The sequence below is a fragment of the Heliangelus exortis genome, chromosome 1, assembly GCF_036169615.1.
Source record: "Heliangelus exortis chromosome 1, bHelExo1.hap1, whole genome shotgun sequence".
In the NCBI taxonomy this organism is placed as follows: Eukaryota; Metazoa; Chordata; class Aves; order Apodiformes; family Trochilidae; genus Heliangelus; species Heliangelus exortis.
The window spans coordinates 15,522,370-15,546,454 of record NC_092422.1 but is presented as its reverse complement, the minus strand read 5'-3'; the positions used below and the strand labels follow the sequence as shown (position 1 = coordinate 15,546,454).

General features: G+C 39.2%; 1 protein-coding gene across 1 annotated transcript in view; it reads left to right on the top strand.

Annotated features, from left to right (window-relative positions):
- Positions 1 to 24,085, top strand: part of GUCY1A2 (guanylate cyclase 1 soluble subunit alpha 2) — a 147,895-nt gene that overhangs the window by 96,617 nt on the left and 27,193 nt on the right. The window lies entirely within an intron of this gene.

Sequence of the window (24,085 nt, the reverse complement as noted above, 5' to 3'; positions counted from 1 at the left end):
ATATATATATGTGCCTTTCTTTTTTGAGGGTCATATTATACATTTGTTTTATTATGTGTACTTGCTCCTGTTTCTGGTTAAATTTTCCTTCCCATAATACAATCCTTTATTTTCTTTTTTTCTTTTAAAGAAAATGGGAGGATTAAATAGCACAATTATTCAACACAGTTCAAAACCTATAAAAAAAGCCTTATGTAGCTGAATGAGAAAGCTGAACAGAGTTCCCATGGGATAATTTACATCATGGTTGAAATGTGTTTTGTAAATTCCAGTTCCTCATGTCTGTTAAAAAAAAGAGGATTGCATTAAAAAGGTTTCTTTTTTATTTAAAAAATTGAAATAACTGTTTTGAAGGTTTAACTCCTGGCAGAAAAGTGGTAAAATTTAAAAAAATATGTACAGCCATCTTGCTGTGATGCTCCTTGAACAATGAAACTATATACTTCTGAGTTCCAACTCATCTTTATCCTCTAGTTAGGTCCTGTCTTGAACTTTATTGGTGGTGAATCAAAAAAGACTTAACTCATATAAATCATTCTTCCTAGAAAGAAAAGTGCGTATGCAAGGCAGGCAGGCCATGAAATATGGCAATACAATATTCAAATGAAAATGTATTTTCTGGATATCTATTTTTTAGATAGCGCTGCTGCAGTTTTTTAAACTCTTGAAATAAAATTTTTATTTAATCATTGAAACATGTGTCCATATTCAAAAGAATAGCTTTCTGAAAAAGTGTCTTGGACTGTGGATCTTGAAGAAGGTTTTAAAGCTTCATGTGGACATTCATTGAATACAGAATAAGCATTAAAATGCTATTGCTGTCAAAAGATACCAGAAGGGACAGGGTTTTCTGTTTTGAAGCAGAACTGTTTCAGATGTATTAATTTAATCCTGTTATAATAGATTTTCTAGATTGCTTGATGTTCTCTCCATTTTTCCAGTCACTATAGGTGACTAATACATTCTAGCTACGCTGTCACACTCAGGGAAAGCTGTCTCAGATTTCAGATCCTCTTAATCTTTTCACTTTCTTTTGCATGATTGCTGCAATTGTAGGGAAATTTTGAAAGTGTATTTTTACTCTGAGAGTCACAGTTTGTGACTGTTTTCATTACCATTGTCATTATTTTTCAGAAAATTCTTCATTGTTTCAGTGGCTTCATAAGAAAACCTATAAAAGAAAGACTATAAAGAGGGAGAAATACTTGCATAGAGTAGGAATAACCACGTATTTTCAAAAAATGTGGTAATAAACCTCCTCTAGAATTCAGAAGGAAAAATCAGTTCATCAATTAAACTGAAAATAGAGGGAGAAGCTCCTGACCGGGAACTAATAGTCCTGTCTTCAGTTTTATGTATAATAGTTTTCAGGACAGCAAGGACAGTGATATCAACTAATCTCAGTTTTTGGGTGACAAAAGCTGTGGAATGTTGTTGTTACTTTTGTACCTCACCTGGTTAATTGTGTTTTTTTAAAAAAAATTATCTTTCCTACAGGCATCTTGATTTGATTTTAAATATATTAAGGTTAGAATTCCACATGAATGTCTACCCTGTAAAGCTACTGAAATAAGGACTTTTGGAGGAATCTGCTTTCATTTGTCCTACTTAAGGTGTCTACTCTAGTATGAGATGAATCACACCCCAAAAATGTGTCTTTTCTCAGTTTTCAGTTAGGGAAATCTATGGACTTAGCCTAAATATGGGTGCCTGCACTGTAAGCTTCTACATTCTGTCAGATGAATCCTCCTACAAATGGCAAAGAACGCACAGGGTTTTTTAGTGGCTGTGTAAATGATCCTCACACTTAAACTGCATTATTGCTAAATTGAGTTCACATGACTTTACCTTCCAGCCAATGTTAAATTGCATGGGGTAATCCTTATTTCTGTCAGCTCCTAGTTTTTCACTTGAAGAACAATGAAGGTGCCCTCTGTTCCCTGGATTCCTGTTAACAAATGCTTCATGTGGACAATTGTGTCTTAAACACAGGGGAAGTTGAGACTGGATAATAGGAAAAAGCAGTCAAGCACTGAAACAGGGAAGTGGTCATGGCCCCAAGCCAGCGGGTATTCAAGCTCTTGGTGGACAATGCTCTTAGCTCTCTGGTTTAGGTTTTGGATTGCCTTTTGGGGACACAGAAGTTGGACTCTTAATCTTCATGGCTCTCTTCCCACTCAGGGTATGCTATGGTTCTATAATATACCTGAAGTTTAAGAAACTCCTAGGTATGTGTAACAATTACTATGGATGCAGCTCAGATGCAGCTCAGAACCATTAATAGGAGTCTTACTGTGTGACACATTTTACAATTAAGCCTTGCCATTAAAATATCTAAATATTTGTTAGCATTAGTTACAAAGTACATAATGTAAGCTATAAGACATTTATATGTGGCCTGTCTCCTAAACAGTGAATTAAATTGTACTATAATATGGTTACTATGAGCTGGTCCTGTTGATATGGATGGCAAAGCAAGTGCAGTATTTGAACTATATTTTGTCCTTAATTCTTATCTGGGATTCGTCTTACCAAGCATGTCATGTTTCCTGAGTGCCTGCCAAGTGTGCTGAATGTTGAATGCTGATGTAGCTTTTGTTTTCTTGTATTGAAAAACCTACATCAGTATTTGATGTAGGTTTTCCTCACAAACAACTTTTGATGCCTTTGAGAGCTTTTGTAAATTGTTGTGAATATGTTCGAAATTTATTCTTTAGAATAGTCTATTAGCTATTTTGAAAAAGTAAGACAATTACTTCCCTAAGTTTGAAACAATTTTTCAAAATGTAATTCCCAAAAATAGGGGACCTTCTTGTCTCAGAAGTAAACACCAGTATTCTGTTTTCTCCCCCCCCAAACAAAACTCTGGATGATAAGCTCTGATTAAATAGGAAGAAATTATTCTCAGCCATTTTATATAATACATAAGACCACAGTTATTTGAAGTTTCATTTTTTTGTTAGTAGGCTATCAATTACAGCACAGTTAATATTTTCTGCTTGTGTTTTCTAGCAAGAAGAAAACATGCTAAGTCTCTGTGGTGTTTGCCAGGGTTTTGTTTTCCAGAGCTGTATCTCTTGTTTAAGTTTTCTGAGGTCATCATTGGAAACTACAAATTCCTAGGTTACTCCCCAGGTTTAGATAGAATGCACATTGAAGAACCTGATTCATCTCACTTTTTGTAGTGCTTGTGGTGTTCATCTCTGTGATAGATGCAGATATCTTCTTGAATGACACTTAAAGTCCCAGAGAGAGAGACTCAGAAAGTTAGGAAGATAAAGTAAATGAACGAAGGAAAAAATACTGTATCATTTAAGTGAGAAATTAGGGTAAGAATTTTACCTATAAGATGCATTAGCAGACAGTCAAATGAAGTTCATTATCTGACTACACAGTTACCATTTGAAATTCTTCATTGTAGTGATCACAAAAATACCTTGTTTATACAGACATGGACACTTAATGAAAAATATGCCCCTTAGAGCACTTGTTTTGATGCCAGTAAATACTGATGTACCTTAGGATGGTGACAAGAAGAACGTTCCTCTGAGCTGAACTTCATAGCACACTGATGAGAGGAGCTCCACATTCAGGCATTTGACACTTCCAGCAGAGCCAAGGGCAGCAGAAATTCATAACCAAAGCCTGCACACCTTATACCTCCATGAATGGCCTGTGAGTTACAGGGCAATGAGAAAATACTGTTTCCCAGAGAGAGGGAGCTGCATTGTCACAGCCTCCACAAAACCTATCATCAGTGTTGTAGCACAGTCTGCTCTTTTCAAAATATGTGTAACAGAAAATGGGCTGATCATTCTCCTGTGACTAACGGAGAAAGCTTCAGGTCCCTGTATAATTTCTTTTTTAAACTCAGTTTTCTTTGAGGCAAAATCCCATTACTTGAGCATGAGCTAAGTCCAAGAAGGACATGGCTAAGACACTGCACGTAGAATTGGATATACATTTATATCCTTTCAACAAAACACTTTTTAGTCCAGAAGCACTTGTTTGATTCAGCTTCTGTATGACTAATTATACATAGTGCCCTATGACTGTCGTTTAAAAATATTGGTTTAAAATTGCTTCCTAAATGTAGTTTTACTTGAAGTTAGGATACGCTTCATCTTTTACTACTTTTTAAAAAATTATTTTAGATAAAGTGGAAGCACATTAATTTTAGTAGCTAGAGATAATGCTGTAAAAGAATTCTCCAAAGCATCAACCTTTAAAGATAAAGGTTGCAGTGCAGAACTCATTTGATGTATTAAAACCCATAGGATACTATCAGTGTCATCACTTTTTGTCAGGATTCAAATCTTGCTTAATTAATTAATTTGCTGTGTATATTCCAAAGAAACAGAAAGGCTTCCTTTTTGGTTTATTATTAAAAGGGCTGCTCTGATAGGGCATGCCTTGTTTTGACTAATGAGATTTCCCAAGGGATTACTCTCTAAGATTATCTGCTTATTTTTATAGTGTGTGAAGGTGGTTCTAACATGGTTTTTAAGAGATACAGAGCTGGGAGCCCACAAAGCAAACAATTTACATGAAGCTGCTGACATTAACTACAGTTATGTAGATCTGTTGTGGACAGGTATTCCGGCCTAAAACATACAGACTGGACCCTACCACAGTAATACAAAACATGTTTTAAAATACATTACCAAAAAGCAGGACAATTTCATGTATCTTTCAAACAATTATGTTACAATTACATAAAAAATAGGCCTATAAAGACTGTAATCACAAACTGAAGAAAATACATACCCTTACCCTTCTTTTTGCTCACCTGCTGATTACTGGTTCATGAAATATTCTAAACAGAATAGTGCAGAAAATTTCTAACAGATATGGGCTTTGATTTGGCTAGTTCACTCTAAGGTGGAGTAAATGGAACCTTTTCCTTTCAAGGCAAGTAGTCTGCTTCTCTGCTCAGTTGTCCTTAGTTATCAAGATAGAGTACTTGATGCACTTGAAGCTTCTAACTTTCAAATATACATTGCCAAACAGACTCGATTACTGGATTTATAAGCTTCACTCAGTGTAGTCTGGTATTGGCAGTATCAGCACAAAAGCCTGTCTGTCTTCATCTATCAGCTTGAGAAAGAAGACATTATTTTGTGTGATGGGTGGGATTACCTCATCTAATTTCACACACTGACAACAGCTACATCTCAGTTTGTTATTTTAGCTCCCTTTTTAAATGGAGAGAGGAAAGCTGTTTTTATTGAATAGTAGAATGGTTTGGGTTGGAAGGAATCCTAAAGATCATCCAGTTCCAACCCCCCTGCTTCAAGAGGGACACCTCCCACTATACCAGGTTACTCAAAGCCCCATCCAACCTGGCCTTGAACATTTCCAGGGAGGGGGCATCAAGAGCTTCTCTGGGTGACCTGTTCCTGTGTTTTGTCACTCTCATAGTGAAGAATTTCCTCCTAATGTCTAATCTAAATCTGTCCTCTTCCAGTTTTAATCCATTAACCCCCTTAGTCTTCTGCCTACATGCTCTTATAAAAATTCCTTCCCTAGCTTTCTTGTAGCCCCTTTCAGGTTCTGTAAGGCCACTTTAAGATCTTCCCAAAGCTTCCTCTTCTCCAGGCTGAAGAACCCTAAACTGTCTCAGCCTGTATTCAGGGTAGAGGTGCTCCAGGCCTCTGATCTGCTTTGTGGCCCTTCTCTGGACACACTGCAGCTGCTCTGTGTCCTTCTTTTGTTGGGAGTTCCAGAACCGGACACAATACACAAGGTGGGGTCTCACAAAACAGAGCAGAGGAGGAGAATCACCTCCCTTGACCTGCTGGCCATGCTTCTTTTGATGCAGCCCAGGATATGGTGGGCTTTCTGGGCTGTGACCACAAATTGCTGGCTGATGTTAAGTTTCACATCAAGAACCACCTCCAAGTCCTTCTCCTCAGCTGTTTATGATCCAATCACCACCAAAGATGTGTTTATATTTTAGCATTTTAGTCTATGTTCACCTGACATGCTTTAAGTGCCTATTTTATAATTAAGTGTATGAATGAATATTTGTCAGGCAGGTTCTGCCTCAGGTTTGAACAGGCTTAACAGGCTAATGAGCTCTCAGAAGAAGGGATGATCCCATTGGAAGAAGCTGGCCTGTGATACAGTTTCAAGTCTTTGTTAGGTTGCAGCCTTTCCATTGAATTTTAGGTGTTATCCAGACTTTCTTTACTTCAGTTTCCCATATATACAATGTAGGTGACAAATAACATTTTGCAAGTAGAACCCTGGAGAGCCAGGCAGGGAGAAACCTCATGAAGTTCAATAAGGGCAAATGTAGAGTACTCCATCTGAGGAAGAGCAACCCCACCCCCCAATACAGGTTAGGTCATGACCTGATGGAAAGCAGCTCTGGGGAAAAGGACCCGGGACTCAAGGTGGACAACAGGCTCACCATGAGCCTACAATGTGCCTTCACAGCCAAAAGGGCCAGTGCCATCCTGGAGTGCATTAAGAAATGTGTGGCAAGCAGGTTGAGAGAGGTTCTCCTCCCCCTCTACTCTGCCCTGGTGATGCCTCACCTGGAGTACTCTGTGCAGTTCTGGGCTCCCCAGTTCAAGAAGGACAAGAAACTATTTGAAAGAGTCCAGCACAGAGCCACTTAGATAATTAAGGCACTGAAGCATCTGCCTTGTGAGGAACACCTAAGAGAGCTTGGGCTGTCTAGCTTAGAGAAAAGGAGGCTGAGGGGGCCTAAAAAGGTGTCAGGAAGATGGAGCCAGGCTCTTCTCTGTGGCGTTCAGTGCCAGAACAAGGGGTAATGGTCTAAAACTGACATACAGGAGATTTATCTGGAGTATGAGAAAATATTTCTTTACTCTGAGGGTAACAGAACACTGCAGTAAATTTCCCAGGGAGGTTGTGAAGTCTCCATCCCTGGACACTTCCCAAACCTTTCGGGACTTGTTCCTGTGTAATCTGCTCTAATGGATCCTGCTCTATCAGGGGGGTTGGACTAGATGATCCTCAGAGGTCCCATCCAACCCCTAAGATTTGGTGATTCTGTGTGATTCATTTCTGTAGTGTGCCTAAACTGTGTGTTTGTACAGACATTCACCTGCCTTAGTTTTGGTTGGCATTATCTATTTAAATTCCTGTGGTCATGATGACTGGAACAATGAAAGCCTGAGTTTGATAAACCCCTAACCTCTGCTTGCCAAGTGGTGAATTTTAATAAGCATAATCTTCACCTCATGATTAAGGGCACCAAGAGACAGGCTGGATTGATGGGCCAAGGCCAGTTGTATGAGGTTCAATGAGGCCAAGTGCTGGGTCCCGTATTTTGGTCACAAAAGTCCCAGGACCCACTACAAGCTTGGGGAGGAATTGCTGCAGAGCTGCCCAGCAGGAAAGGTCCTGAGGGTGCTGGTGGACAACCAGAAGGTGCTGCATCATGAGGCAGCAGTGTGCCCAGGTGGCCAAGAAAGCCAACAGCATCTTGGCCTGTCTCAGGAGTAGTATGGCCAGCAGGAGAAGGGCAGTGATTGCACCTCTGTACTCAGCTCTGGTGAGGCTGCAGCTCAGTCCTGTGTTCAGTTCTGGGCCCCTCACTACAAGGAGGGCTTTGAGGTGCTGGAATGTGTCCAGAGGAGAGTTACACCAAGCTGGTTAGGGGCACAGAGAACAAATCCTGAGGAATGGCAGAGGGAACTGGGCATGTTTAATTTGGAGGAGGCTGAGGGGAGACCTCATTGCCCTCTACAAGTACCTGAAACATACAACTGTAGGGAGGTGGGTATTGGCCTCTTCTCCCAAGTGAATAATGATAGGACCAGAGGAAATGGTCTGAAGTTGCATCAGGGGAGGTTTAGATCAGATAGCAGGAAGAATTTCTTTACTGAAAGAGTGATCAGGCACTGGAACAGCCTGCCCAGGGAGGTGGTTGAGTCACCATCTCTGGGGGTATATAAGAAATGTGTAGATGTGGCACTTCAGGGCATGATCTGGTGGCTGAGATTGTAGGGGTTTGGGATGTTTTTGGGGTTTTGGTTTGGTTTGGTTTTGTGTGTGTGTATGGTTCGGCTCAGTGATCTCAGAGATCCTTTCCAACCCTGACTGTTCTGTGATTCTGTGGACTGGAATGGCTCAAGTCCACAGTGAGAGTGGCACACATTTCCAAGTAACGTGGAAATGGGCAATGAATTTTAGTGTGCATGGCTTCTTCTGTTGGCTCATTTAGTATTCCCTTATTCACGACCGTAATATGGTTCTTGGGCCCAGAACACAATAGAGTGGAAGTGCCAACATTTGCGTGAATTTCTATTCTATTTCTATTTTTTTCAGTTTCTAAATGAAGTGACCACTCCCAAACATGCAACGACTGAGTGTAGTTCAGTGAGTGTCGTCTGTGTAACCCTTTTCAGTGTTTCTTCACTTGCTTTTAATTTAGATCTCAGAGTGTCAGTTTTATAACAATTTAGTGGTCTTCACCAAATGTGCATCTTTACGTAAGCAGTAAAAGGTTGTCTGTTTTCTTTTAAATTGTGCAAGGCTGACTGCTGATGCAGGCGCCCTCATCAGCTCTGTGTGAAAAGCTGCTGCGTTACTGCAATGCTCCTTGCTCCATCTGTGGTCTCCTAGCAACTTTGCCTCATACCTACTGTCTACATCAGACTCTGGAAGGTATATAATATCCTGTTTCAGCATGGGTAGCTTCAAAATAGAAATTTCCTTGTCTTTAAAAGCAACCGTTCCGAAAGTGAAAGACTTAAGACACTTTTTTTTAAATAAAAACAATCAGTGAGCCAGTACAAGAGTCCCTAGTTTCACAGGTTTACCAATGTGAGGGCAGCAGAGCTCTGCTGGGGAACATTCAGAGCTGCACCTCTCAGGAGGAAGCTTGGTACTTTTACTTGAGAGCATACTTAGGAGATGCTGGCTCAAAGTCAGCTCTGGGGATGGTTCCCTGGACTGGAGTAGAGTTCATGATGCCATACTCAGTTTGGCCCAGTGCCTTTGGAAAGGCAAAATAAGAGGAATGGATCTGTATTGAAGCACATCTTTGCATGGATCTGGAAAAGTGCTTTTTTTTGAGCTTACCCTAAGGGAAAATTCACTCTCCTCAGCCCTCTGGTTATTTTAACTCAAGTGCTTCATTTTTTCTGATCTAATTATCAATTACTTTCAAGAAATAAACCCACATCTATTATTCAAAACTTGGAAGAAACTTTGTCATATGCAGTTAAGTGTTACATGCACTGTGCAACAGTATTGCTGCAATGTTGCAATAACAAGGGTAAGGGGGGTTTAATATGACAAGAAGGTGTAGAGCAATACTCTGTGGAAGATACCAGTCTTAAAAAGAGATTTATATTCTACTGAAGAAGGAAGTTCTGAAAGAGTTGATTGTTCTTTTAGGTCACACGCATTTTGTGTGCTAATCAAGTAATTAGGTAAAGCTGCAGTAGATTGTAAAGGCAGATTTTCAAAGCTACCAGGGCTTGATCCTGCACAGGATAAGGCTCAGCATGATGTGCATGTGATCATGGGGCACAGAGGCATGATACCAAGATTGACAACCCAGTGTAAGTCTAACTTGAATTAATTTACTAGCCTGCTATGAGGATGTTCTGTTTCTGACTGCTGGGAGAAAGCTCTCTGCTCATCCTTCAGGTCTCTAAATATTAATGTGAAGATCCCTGAGAAGAGCTTTGGTCTTTGGACCTGGCCAGTCTCCCCTCATGATATGCTTTCTCTGACATTATCTTTCTGTGAATAAGAAGCACAAGCACCTTTCTATCTATACTTGTCTCCATGGCAAAGATAATGCATGCTTGTAGAAAAAAGGACAGGTGCCCAGGCCACCCTGTGTACTTTTCCACTGTTTAGTAGAGTGTAGTGACTACCACATGTTCACAACTCTTTGTGACTCACAGTATTTAGATGTAGAAATAAAAATGCCTCTGTAATCATCATATGCCCTGTTTCCTAAAGTAGACAAAACCTTACTATGGTGGCTGCATCTAGTTCATAACTTTGTCTCAGTGGTGGGCAGATAGTTTCATTTCCTTCTCCAAGTGATTTAAGTATGTGCACAGGGAAAACTAATGAGGCTTTCAAGATTTAAATTCCCACATGGGGTTTTTGGCTACAGGATGTGCAGCTGGATTGTAGGGTCAGGATGAAGGTCATGATGTGACATATCTTGCTGTTCTGATTCTCACGGTTCACCAGTTGTTACAGTCAGAAATGCCTCCAAGTGATACTACAGATGTCTGGCTAGTAGTAAATCTGGCTGGAAATTTTCCATGGATAGAATGTTTTGGCTGGGAACATTGAATGATCAGAACTAAAACTTCCATAGAAATGTCTTGCCATATTTTCGTCGGTCAAATTTGCCAGATTTTGGCACACTTCTAGTCAAAGAAAAACTCTCTCCAGAACAATGAATAGATTAGTTACTAGAACAATCACTTGGGGCAAAAAAGCTTTTAACAAAGTGTAGAAGATATGTCCTTTCTGAAAAAGAAAACAAACAAAATGAACACAACCTGCATTCTTGGTTATCTGGGATAGAATTTATCTTATGCTGCTGTTTTGCTCCTGGGCTTGGATTGGGTCACTTTCTGCAGCTGCCAAAACTTCACATCCTGGTTTTGGCTGTTCTAGTCAATACAGAACATGCTAAAACTGAAATTTGCCATTATTATTGTCATTGCCAGGAAAAAAAAAATTCAATAAAAAGAACAGCAACACAACCCACCGGGTGAATAAATAATTAAATCTGTGGTGTACAGAAGAATTTCAAGAGGCTGAAATTGTTACATCTTTACAAATGAAACAATGGATAAAAATCCTTAGAAAGTGAGGATTGCCATGTGTGCAGTGATATATATTTCTATAAAAAAGACCAAAAAAAAATTAAATTATCCATAAATATTTAAAGAATTGTTCTAGGAAAGCCAGGGTATCTGATCACTGGACTTTTCTTTCTTGTAAGTCCTAAATATGTGTTCTCTTCTTCCCTCGGTGTTTCTTTCTGGTATATAAAATTAAAAGTCAGGTTTCCACTCTCAACTGCAGGTCTATTTTTCTTATCTCCTGAGATGGAGAAAAGATGGAAAACATTACACAGAAGCTAAATAAGAGTAGTGATCTGAGATAATACATAAACCTTCAAGGACTCGCAGAAGATTAGCAGTAATACACTGAGAAGCAAGCACATATTTTGCATAAAATTAGTGCTTTATTGGCTTTTTATGCAATCCAACCACATAAACATGAACAGAAAATGCTGATAGGCTTAAATTGCCACCTTGCTGAGTTAACATGCACAGGTGATCCCAGAAGCCTTGTGAGTGTGATGTAGAGGGGAAATGCCTTGCCCTTTGCAGCTCAAGAGGTGGTTGCTACCTGGGCATCTGTGTTTCCAGCTGCTGTGATGCTCTCAGGCAGCTGCTGCCTTCTGCTGTATTGCTACAGCATCTGCCTCTCCTTTCAGTGACTGAGCTCTCTGCATCTGCTTTTCTGTCTGCTTACTTAAAATGAAGGAAGCCTCTTTGCTAGTAATATTTCTTTATTATTGGTCTTATAATTGGGCAAATTGTTTTTTTTACATCAGACAGCATTTTTGTTTCAGTACATCGCTGGTCACGCTTCATTTTCTGTCTGTCTTCAAGGGTCCAAGCAATGAAGTCCTCTAATCCAAATGTTTTATTTTATCTGGAGCCTCTGTGTGCCGTAAGTTGCAGTTTTTAGCAGAGAATAGGGCAAATCTGCCTCCTCCTTTGATCTGATCTACCCCTAGCAGCAAGAGACAGTCCTATGCTCCCAGAAGCAATCCAGTGTGCAAGAAGTAACACATCTTCCTGGGTAATCCAACTTGGGCATTGATGACAGTGCTGTCATAGCTCCCCTTTCTTTCACCCCAGTGCAGGCAGGGGAAAATGGGACTCTTTCCATCTCCTCCTTCTCCTATGTCCTTTGGTTCCTACTGCATGAATAATTTTGGATAAGGTACACTGGAAATTTTTTTCAAAAATGGAGCTGAGCTACACTATTTTATACTGCATACCTTCTGTACACATTGCTCTCCTCTCCATGGCCTATTAGTTATCTTGGCCCTTTGATACAATTTTAATGGGGAGATTATGCTCACTGCAGGAAGGAGCCACCCCCAGCACAAAGATTTTCTGTGTTGCAAAGAAGAGCACCTCAGAAGGCCTTATCTTTTCTGACCTTGCACAGAATCCCAGAAGAGCTGTCTGTGGGTTGTCTCACGGAGAACAGTGTCTTTCTCAGCCCCACCACACGAACCTGTAGATAGGGTAACTTTAATGCAGATTGGGCTCCATACTCTCCCATCCACAATTAATGGGATTTTTAGAAGGAGTTGCCATCATCTCCTCTGCGAGACTAATAAAAGAAAGTATATTCATTGATGACGATTCTCTTCTTTTCTTCCCCCATTCCCTCCAACATTTCTTCTTCTGAGAAGTTTTAAGCACCAGTAAAAAACCTATTGTATCACTGTTGTCACAGCCCTGTGCTAAACACTGAATCACTACACTGTGCTACACTTGAGTGAACAGTTCAGATGGGGGTGGGTGCTAGAGGATTATACTTGGTCTCTGTTTGAAGCTGACAAGTTCATCAACATTATTTAATGGTTTCAGAATAGTTGTGTTCCCTAAGAAAGAATGCATTTCCTGTCATAAATGAATCAATCCATAAACTAAGTGTTTAATGGTATTTCAGCTTCCTTTCATATGAGACATAGAATATTTTGGAAAAAATGCCAATATTATAGAGGAACTCATTACAACTTTTTCTATTCAAATACCTTCTGTAATTTAAACAAGGATAAAAGTCATTCAATGTAAGTAATCATCTTCAGAGACTTCATGTTGAATTATCTGATTTTTTAATATTTTTTTTCTAAAATAAAGCAATCTCCATATTTTTGTATGTCTCGTATTTAGGCTTTGGTTTTCCTTTAATATTTTAAAAAGGGTGGAGAGGCAAAGACATTAGTTTTGAAAGTAAAGGAAAGGAAAACAATGCGTTGATAATCTGCGGATTAAGAATTCTTTATCTTCATCCCATCTTGTGGCCTATTTGATTAGATCAATATGAAGAAAGGGTAAAGGGGTATAAAAAAAAAAGTAGGTTAAGATATACTGGGATTTTTCTCACTTGGGAAAACTTGGAAGGTCCCAAGTGATAGGTATCCTCAAGGAAGATCTGAATTTTTTTCTGGGTTTGAAGATTTGTTACAGGAAAAAGTGTCAACCGCAAGGAGGAAGATGGGAAGTGGTGTATTTCTAAAATGCCACTTTCCCTGCCTGTAAAATCTCCACACCAGGAAACAGAAGGCCCTGGGACATGTTTTTCTAAAGTGAGCAAGGTAATTCTTGACACTTACTTAAGTATCTTAAATTCTAAAATGACAAAAAGTGATTAAAACAAAACTTATCAAAAGCCATAGAACCATAGAACAGCCCAGGTTGGAAAGGAAGGTCAAAAGATCATCTGTTCCTGTCTTTCATGGGAAATGAGATTATCTGGTACCCTGTCCAGTCACATCTTGAAAACGTCCAGTGATTTGACCTCCACAGCATCTCTGGGGAAGTTGTTCCAGTGACTAATTGTTCTCACAGTAAAAACTCTCTTTCTTATGTCAAGGTGAAACCTATAATTAGACATTTCTGTAAACTTCTCCAGGAAGAAAACACCTACATCCTTCAGCCTTTCTTATAGGGAAGCTTCTCCAGCCCTTTGATCATCTTCGTGGCCCTCTTTTGGACCCTCTTCAGTTTGTCTATGTCTTTCTCAAATTGTGGGGGCCAGAGCTGGACATAGTAATTCAGGCATGGCCTTATATGCTCTTTGTGGTATCTCCACGAGTGCTGCTTTTGCAGATGCCCAGGATCTGTTGTGCCTCTGTTGTGCAGGGTGCACTGCTGCTCCTCATGCAGGTTGTTGTCCACCAAGGACCCCAGACCCCTCTCAGCAAGGCTGCTCCCCAGCCATGAAGATTCTAGCTTGTACCAGGCTCTTTGCTTATTCTGTCCCAAGTAATGGTATGATAAATTGATGTTGTTAAAACTGGATGTTGTTCTGGGAGACATAACATGTCTTTTGCAAAAGAGTAAATTTGCAGTTGTCTGTGGAAGTAGTGACATCTCATATTAATGTTAATGAAAGTGAGTAATTAAATCCCAATGTGCCTTTTAGAAAATGCATCTTTACTGTCATCTTTCTGTAGAAAAACTATTTTTCTTTCCATGACAGCTCACTTTGTAGTAGGTCCATGTGTGGTACGTTTTGAAAATGGATGAAAAAAAGTAATAGCAACCTATACCAAAAGAAAAAAGGATCCTAAAATAGGGATTTTTTTTTTTTTTTTTTTTACTGCCATTCAGTTCTGAAGTTATTTGATAAAGGAACTAACTTCTGTTACTGCTTTACTACTGTTATTTTTGAAAGGTGGTTCTTTAGGAATCACTCTGTAGCCACAAGCAACATTTTGCAGAAGTAGACTTACTGTTTCTGTTGTGAGCACTGATGTGATTTACTTGAAGGACCTGTTACTAAATCATGTCTTAAAGAAGTAATTTCTGATTTTTTACTAATACATGTCAGTGACAATGACAAATACTTAATATGAAATGACACAAATACTTCCCTGTTATTCCAGTAAGTGTTTCTGTATTTTTCTGAAAAATACTCTGTGATTTGGAGTTGTTCAGATTTTCAGAAAATTAATGTTATTATTCAGATGTTATTTGACAAAAATTCCCATTTCTTTAATCAAAAATGACCCAGGATTTGTGTATAATAGAAGCATTTCAAACTTGTTTTTTTGGGGCTTTGTTGTATCTTTGTATATATAAGTGGTCTGGGAGTTGAGCTCAAGTTCTTTGACTTAAGTAGGAAATCTTTTGCATTTAGCTACCTTTGTCCAGCCTTTGACTTTTTGGAGGTGAAACTGCCATTTCTGACTATGAGTTTATAGAGACCGAAAGGGATTATATATAGGGTAAAACTGCACAGTTTCTTCTCTGTATTACAATTATATCTGTCTTCAAGATTTTGCTTTAAGTGGTACAACTGAACTGTCTTGGAAAACCAAAAGCGTGTGGAATGTTTCTGAGGTGCTAAAATCAACACAAGCTGTAACTGCTCAGCAGCTCTCTGGATTTCTTTTTCTATGTTTCACTTCCATGGAATGACTTTTTTAAGGAATGGAGGGTTCTGAAGGTCTAATCCGATCTGTGAGAGCTTTTGTTTATGGGATATGTGGATCCCTGAAGTATTAAGAAGGTTTAACAAAACTAAATTTTAGTTAAGTAGCAGCTTTTTCTTCAACTTTGAATGTGTATAAGGAATCTACCAGGGCTGTGTTGAGTTTCAAATTGAAGAACTCGCATCTACTAAATCACTGAAGGACTTCAAACTTTTAAACATTTAGCTAATGCTTGCCAGCCCTAAACTGGTCTATTTTTGCCTCTGTAGAAAACTATAACTGTCTGGACCTCCTGAAATTATTACTAACAGCTGTTCACCTTAGAACATTACTAATAGCCAATTCCACATCCCACACACAATTATATGTAAGCAGCAATATCAAAACCTGTGAATCATCAGAACAAACTGAAAGAAATCCTTAGATATATAGAAATATTCCATATATATGTGTATGTGTGCATGTGTATCTATATGCACACATAAATTTTTATGAAAGGCCAGGTTCAGCAACCCCCCTGGTCTGCATACATGAGTGATTTGTAACTTTACAGACTACTGTTATGACTAAAAGTAAGAATGATCACTGAATGTTATCTGTAATTTTGCAATATTCTAGAATAACAAAAATTTTTGCTTTTGCAATAGCCACAGTTTCCAAATAAATTAAATTAAACTAATAATTAAGTAAATAAATTAAATCCTGTGGAAGCCTAAGAAAACTGTATATTTTCTGTAAATACATTGGTGGATTCTTAGCTTCTCTGCACTACAAAAACATGAATACGTCTCCTAAATTAATGACTGAGTTTTCCGCTTTTCCTTTATAAGCTCTCAAGCATTAAGTAATTTAATTTCAATACATTTTAATTTTAACAAGTACAAGGTATTCTACTCTCTGAAATTTTTTAGTAGGGTGAAGACAGTTTCAATATATCTGACTCAGAACAACCAGTCTCCATTTCACTGGGCTCTCTGTGAATAAGAATTTACTGAAGCTGAATAAGCTGAAAAGTAAAAGAATCTGATGTTGAGTTCAAACTTAGTTTATTTTATTTTTGTATGTGTTTACCACAAAAGCTCACATCTGTAAGGAAACTGTTTTATATCCAAATTTACTGTCTCCCTTTTCTTAAACTTTTGCGGAGAACAAAGCACAATTGCACACTGTTTGGCACTTTCTGAAACCTTTTCTGTACTGTAACTGGAATAAAATTTTCAGAGGCTTCAGTGAGCCCTTCATTTATCTCCAGGAGAGCATCCCTTGCACATGGGGCTCTATATGCAAGCTCTGTGTCTGCTTTAAGGGGCACTGTTCTGATACAGTACAGTTGGTCTTACATTCTTACCTAATTTATTGCCCCTTCCTAGCCACAGACCTCTGCAGCTAAAAGCCAACCTCTTTTTCTGAAGAAATGGCATGTTTAATATGTAGGATAGCTCAGATTAAAAAAAACAACAACAAACATACAAAAAAAAAAAAAACCAACGAAAGAGGGTGCAAAATTCTGACTTCTCTGACTGAGGTCATGGAATCTGGTTATGAGGTCATTTCAGTCTAGTTACCCTGCAGAATTTTATGGTTGCTTGTATACTGCCATTTCCTGCCCATTGAGCTTGTGAAATTGCTAATTATAAACATATTGAGGCAACTGTAACATCCTTCTTCTGTTCTCAGAGCTTTCATTATTTCTGAGTAATTGCTAAAGAATTTTTAGCCTTTTTGTTTTTCATGAGCTCTTCCTTGATTTTTCCCATTTGTTTCTTTGTATGTTTTGGTTACCTAAATTATGTGGCATTCTTACTCCCTGGACAGGGGAAAAAAACTTCTAATGGATGAGAATGAATGGCAAATAACTGAATAATAAAGCCTATTCTCATTCACACATGAAGACTATTGTTTACAGGAGATGAGTTTAATTTGCAAAAATCTGTTCCCCAGTGAACACAGTGTTTTTTGGTCTGATTGTTCATGACTAGAAAAAAATGGACAGCCAATTAGGCTCAGAATGATTGTTTGTAACCATATCTTTTGCAGATGAAAAGGAGAAAGATTATTCTTGCAGTAGAACTGCCTCTCCAGTTATGTCTACACAAGCTTAAGGAGCCACATTCTACAGTCTGTGTACTACAAGACAGTGTGGAGTTTTCACTTTAGTCTTCAGTGAGGGTAACCATGGTATCCTGGATAGTTTTAGTATAGAGCTCAACCTACCTTCACTTACAAGTGTGAATTAGGTATATCATCCTTTTTCTTGTTTTGATAGTTCTGTAAGTAGAGCTATCTCAAATTTATTTTTCTCTTTTTTTGAAAGCACAGGTACTTTTCAACCAAGACTTTTTGTGAAATGCATTACTTTTTAATGTTCTTTTAATAGAAAAAAATTTCAATGCCATTGGTTTAGGATGGCATTTCTGGAAAGATATAAATGCATTAAGAGCAGCCCAGTGGTTAAATGGGGTATAGAAAACCAAGATCAGACTCCATGTCTGACATTATGCTAAAGTGACTGTCCCACATTCCAGGTGAGTGAGTATCATTAGGCCCAAAATGGCATAATCCATGTTCTTGAGCCCTCATTTAATATTTTGAAATGACTACATCAATTTTATTTCACAGAAAAGATGCTTGAAAACTGCAGTTTATCAAAACTGAATGTGTTTCTTCCTAATGCAAAAAATGAGCATCATCATTGCACAGCCAACAAGACACTAATATTAAAATGAAATCTAAGCTCTAAAAAATGCTTTGGAAGAAAAAGCAAAAGGTTTTCAAAAAAGTTGGAAAGTTTAAAATAAATTCATGCTTTAGAGCCTTGTTGTTATTTAGTGGGTATCTGAACCCCTAAAAATTAACTTATAAAGTTTAGAGTTCTGTTTGGAGCTATGACAAAGTTGAAACAGATTATTTCTTTTAGTAAGGTCTTTTGAAAAAAGACAGGAAAACAACGTGGAACTCTGAAAAGGTCCTAAATATTCTTCTCTATACCCACTCTTCCCCCTCACAAAAAAAGAAAAAGAAGAAAAAAAACAATAGGAAAAATACTGAACAAGTCTGTGTGCAGAAGAACCAAACAGCAGGTTTACAAGCTGTAAAAAGTGAGAGATTTGTGTTACCATTTTTTCTGCTGCTTTGTTTCCAAAAACATCAGCAACAAGCAAACCTTTAACTGCGTGTGTGATTTCCTCACAGGACACGGGGATTATGTGGACTTGGCTATAGTTTATTTTACTGTCTAGATAAAACATTAATTTAAATTAATTCTGTACGCAAATATTTCCAAGTCCATCTCCTGGTGTGTTGCATGCTAATGACAGTGTTACAAATCATAGAATCATTCAGTGGCAAGTGTTGGAAGGGACTTTGAAGATCATCTTGTTCCAACAGCCCTACATGAGCAGGGACACCTCCCCCCAGACCAGGTTGCTCAAGGCCCCATCCATCCTGGCCTTCAACACTTCCAGGGAGTGTTGAAGTCACGATCTCCCTGGGCAACCTGTGCCAGTGTCTCACCACCCTCACAGGAAAGAATTTTGTCCTGATGTCTAACCCTAAATCTCCCCACTTCCAGTTTGAAACCATTGCCCCTTTTCCTCTAGCTATACATCTGTGCAAAAAGCCCTATCCCAGCTTTCTTGCAGATCCCCATCAGATATTGGAAAGCCACTCTATGGTCACCTTGGAGCCTTCTCTTGTCCAGGCAGAGCAACCCCACCTTCCTCAGCCTGTCTTCATAGAGGACGTTCTTCAATGTGCTGATCATTTTTGTGGTTCTCCTCTGGACACACTCAAAGAGCTCTGTGTCCTCCTCATGCTGGGGACTCCAGAATTGGACACAGAGGATGTGTAACTCCCTTCATCCTGCTGCAAATACTTCCTGAGCATATTGCCAATTTAGTGGGATAGCATTCCAAAATGAGAATGTGCTCTCTCACTAGTATGAGCTACGTGAAGATGATACCTTTATAGCCCAGGGCCATTACAGGAATTATAGTAGTTTTCCCACACATCTGGGATTCTTACTGGTGCATGAAAATCAGATATGCATTTTCACTGAATCCCAGAATAGTAATGGTTGGAAAGGACCTCTGAGATACTGAGTCCAGCTATACACACACAACCCCCCCCACAACAAAAAACAACCCCCAGACAAACACCACATACACTCCAGCAAATAACACCCACAAAAAAATCCAACCCTGCAATTTTGGCCACTAGAACATACCCTGAAGTGTCACATCTACACATTTCTTAAATACTTGCAGAGATGATGCCTCAACCACCTGCCTGGGCAGGCTGTTCCAGTGCCTGGCCAATCTTTCAGTAAAGAAACTCTTAATATCTAATCTAAACCTCCCCTGCTGCAGCTTCAGGCCATTTCTTCTTTTCTGCCTGTCTCTCTTTTTATTGTTGATTCATTTATGAAAACTTTTTTTGTTGTCCCTTATGTCAGTGACCATGTTTAACTCCCGCTGCACTTTTGCCTTCCTAATTTTCTCTCTGTATAACTAATCAGATCTCTGTACTCCTCTTGAGTCCCTTGTCACTTCTTCCAAAGGTGGTAAACCTTTCTTTTTTTCCTTAGTTGCACCAAAATCTCCCAAGTTTAACCAGGCTGGTCATTTTCCTTGTCCTTTAATCTTGTGACACATGGGGACAGCCTGCTCTTGGGTCTTCAATATTTTCTTCTTGAAGAGTATTCAGCCTTCCTGGACCCCTCTGCCCTTCAGGACTATCTCACAAGCAATGTTCTGAGCAGCCCAAAGTCCACCCTCCGGAAGTCCAAGGTGGAAGTTTTGCTTACGCCCATCCTTACATCACTGAGAATAGAAAACTTAACCGGTTCACAATCACTAAGCTCAAGACAGCCTCCAGCTACCACATCTCCCACCAGTCCTCCTCTGTGAACAGGAGGTCCAGCAAGGAACCTCTGCCCGTAGGTTCACCTGCCAGTTATGTCAGGAATTTATCTTCCATAAACTCAAGGAACCTCCCACCCTGCCTGCTCTCTGCAGTGTTATATTTCCATCAGAAGTCTGGTAGGTTGAATTCCCCAACCAGAATAAGGGCTGCTGGTTGCAAGACTTCAGCCAGCTGCTTATCAGTACTTCGTTTGCCTCCTCATCCTGGCTGGGTGATCTATAGCAGACTCCCAGCACAATATCTCCCTTATTTGCCTTCCCCTTCGTCTTTACCCATAAACACTCAACTTTATCATCACTGTAATCAAGCTCTATACAATCAAAACTCTCCCTAATGTATAAAGCCACACCACTGTCCTTCCTTGCCTATCCCTTCTGAAGGGCTTATAGCCATTCATTGCAGCATTCCAATTGTGACAGTCATCTCACACATTTCTGTGATGGCAGCTATGTCATGGCTGTCCTGCTGCACAGTGGCTTCCAGCTCATCCTGTTTGTTGCCTGTGCTACACGTTCATTAGTGTAGATGCACTTGAGCTGGGCTACTGATTTCACCTCCATCCTTGGCCCTTTACCCATAAGCTCATCACTGGTGGGCCTACTTTTTGGCTGTTGCTGGTGTGTCTCACTATGGTCTTACCCTATTAAAACTTAACTTCCACTGTTCCCCTGTTTCCATACTCCTTGTCTCCTGTTCCTTTGTTTTTTTGTTGTTTTGGTTTTTTTTTTTTTTTTTGTAGTGGAGTCTTACTTTTTAGGCATTTTCTATGAGTAAGATTCTAATTTACCCAATGTAAATTCTGGACTTCATATCCATACATATTCATTATTGGACTTGGTAGTTAAAGCATTTGAAATCCCCATGGATCAATACAGATAAACAGGCATTGTCATCCTTCACACCAATGCTCTGTTTAATCTTTTATCATGCCTTTACCTGCTACAGTCCCTATTCCCGTCTTCATAGCTTTTCTCCTTTAAGCCAGACATGCTATTCATCCCACAGCTCACTGCCTGCTCACCAGTTTGCATTGTGTTCTGCTGTCCTACCTTGCCTTGGATCCAGATACTTTTTTTGGCAGCCTTAGAATCAGTGGGAATTCATTAAATGGGTTCAAACACTGCTCTGTGTGTAATCCAGGAGATCTGCTGCAGCATGCTGTCAGCTGTCAGTGTTAGCACAGGGCTAAGTGGGTGGAAATGCAGTCAGCCAAATTATGTGATTTGGTGGCACCTTCTATTTTTAATGCTATTGGACTGGACTGGGATCAGAAGCAGTGCTCACAACCTCCTCAGAAATGGCACACATCACAGGCTGTGAAGCTCAGCAGAAGCTGATAAATTTTTCTCTCACAAGGCTCAGAGTCACAAGTGGCTGGAAACAAGGAAAGCTGAGAAGGTGCCACTTGTCCTGTTCTGATAATTTTTCATATGTGCTAACAGCTGCCATGGTTTGAGACAGGACAGTGGTGTTCATGGTCCCTTGGGCTGATCCAATAGCCGTGCTGTGCTTCTGTGGCTATATTGGATCAGATCTGAAAAAGCTTACCCTTACATAGCTCAGTCTGTATGCCTCACTGAAACCTACAGTGCAGGTAATAGCTTTAGAGATACTTCAATTAGAAAAATAGCCTTTCTTCATTTGTCAAAAAATAGAAATACAAAGAAATTGTGCTTGGCAGCATTCCTTCTGTGACTGATCCAAAAGGGTACTTGCTTATTAACAGGTTCTTCATGCATAGACATAAGATTTAAGGTAATGAACTGAACTCTTTAAAGGAGAAGACATGCTTCCCTGTATTCTAATTCACATAGAATATTCAGCAACATTAATTGGGATAGTTGCTGAAGTAAAGAAAGGCCCTGTTTATTTTTATAGAAAGTAATAAATAGACTTCAGCGAAGAGTAAGGGCATTTTCATTACTCTTCCCACATTTCTGCAACAGGGAGTGGTGTCTGTGGAACACGGAGTCTGAACATTATTCATCTTTCCCATAGGGATTGTTAGAAGTGCATTAGGACTCTCTGACTTTGCTTACAAATAAAGATCAATTTCTTAGACTAAATGAAGAAAAATTGTTGAGTTACCAGATACAGTCCAGCTGCAGTAGTAGCTGCTTTATAATGAGCTTTGAGACACACCATAATGCAGTCTATTGTTGCAAGTAGCTTTTGTATGCTCACTGCCTACCTTTTATGAGGTAATTGGAATTTAATGTGCTACAGCTTTGAAATGTATGAAGCCAAACCCTTAATGTGGGAAGCTTCTGGGATTAAACAGTTTTGCAATGAGAAATCTTAAATGTATTTTGACTAATTTCATTCAAGGTTCACCTGCAGCGTTTTTACATAAATGAATCTCTTCATTTTATGGGCCTTACCACTCTAATTAAAGATGTCATTGTTTCATTTTACATTTCAGTCCTGAACATTTGTAATACAGCCATAACATTTTTACTTAGTAATTAATTTATTGTTACAAAATGTCAGTCGCTGATTAGAATTTTAGATAGAAAATTTTTAAATGTGTGATCACAGGTTTGGCTGGCTGATGTTAACTCTATCACTGATGAACCAATAGGTGTGCCTGCTCATTAAGTAGATCAGTGCACCAGAAAAGGATCATTGGGCTGATGGGTGTGAGCTGAGACTCTTATACCTACACTTGATGCATTATGAGGTTTTCACTTAGATTGATTTTTTTTTTCTTCAGGCTGAATGCTTCCACTGTATGTGAGCTGAAAGGATGCATACAAATGATCTGGATCCTGATATGCCCATAGGAGGTTTTTTTGACTTCTTCATTCCAGTTATGGCTTTAATTTCTTCCATTAAATTTAATTTAACAGAGCTCTAGTTCATTCAGAACAAAGCCACTTTTTATAGCCATACATTGTAGGGCACAACTGGGGAATTTGCTTCAAAATGGCTCTGCTTTTGAAATAAAGCCACCATAGGAAGTATGTTCATTTTACTTTGCTGCCCTTGGTTGAGGTGATCCTCTCTCTCATCAGCATGGATATTGAATGTACCACTGCCAAAATATTTCCTGCAAAAGGGTTTATTTTGACAGTCGCTCACATGAATTGTAACTGTGATCATCTGTGATGAGGAGAAGACCAATGCCAAAATAATGTGACTACTTCAATGTATGACTGCAGTATATTAGCAGAACTGATAGTGATTCCTGAAGGATGTCTGTCTAAAAAAATCATCTTACTTTTTTCCACTGTCAAGGCTGCACTTATCTGCTATGCAGGGTGTACTCAATACTGCAAAATATGTTGTTAGACATAGATCATAATGTTACTATTAAAAAAAAAATCTAATATGATATTGTAAATAAATTTGTTCAACATAGTTGCTTCACTCTCCACTTTCATGTCTAGTAACTAGCTTAACATGTGATCTTATCTCCTGATAAAACCTGCCAAAACAGGATTTGGATTTCATGACAACACAGATATTTTCCAGAAATGCAGGTTTCAGGAACTCTAATGACAGCTTCCTTGATGACTAGAGGAGACCAGATGGTTTCTAGGATTGCACAGCCTTTAGTCATCCCAAGTTCACCTGTATCAGGTCTGGAGATTCCCTGTTCATATGAGGAAGTTTTAGCACTCAACTGTCCCTGCTGTACTCCCAGATTCTTAAACCCATCTGAGATCACAGAATCTGCCAAGTTGGAAGGGACCCATCAGGATCATCAAGTCCAACTCCTGTCCTTACATAGGGCATCCCCAGAATCACATCATGTGCCTGAAAAAGTCATCCAAATGTTTCTTGAACTCAGCAGGCTTGGTGCTGACAGCTTCCCTGGGTAACTTGTTCCATCGCTCAACTGCCCCGTGAGTGAAAAACCTTTTCCTGATATCTAGCCTAGACCTCCTCTGATTCAGCTTCCTCCCATTTCCCTGAGTCCTGTCTTCAGTCAGAGGAGTGAAGAAATCATCT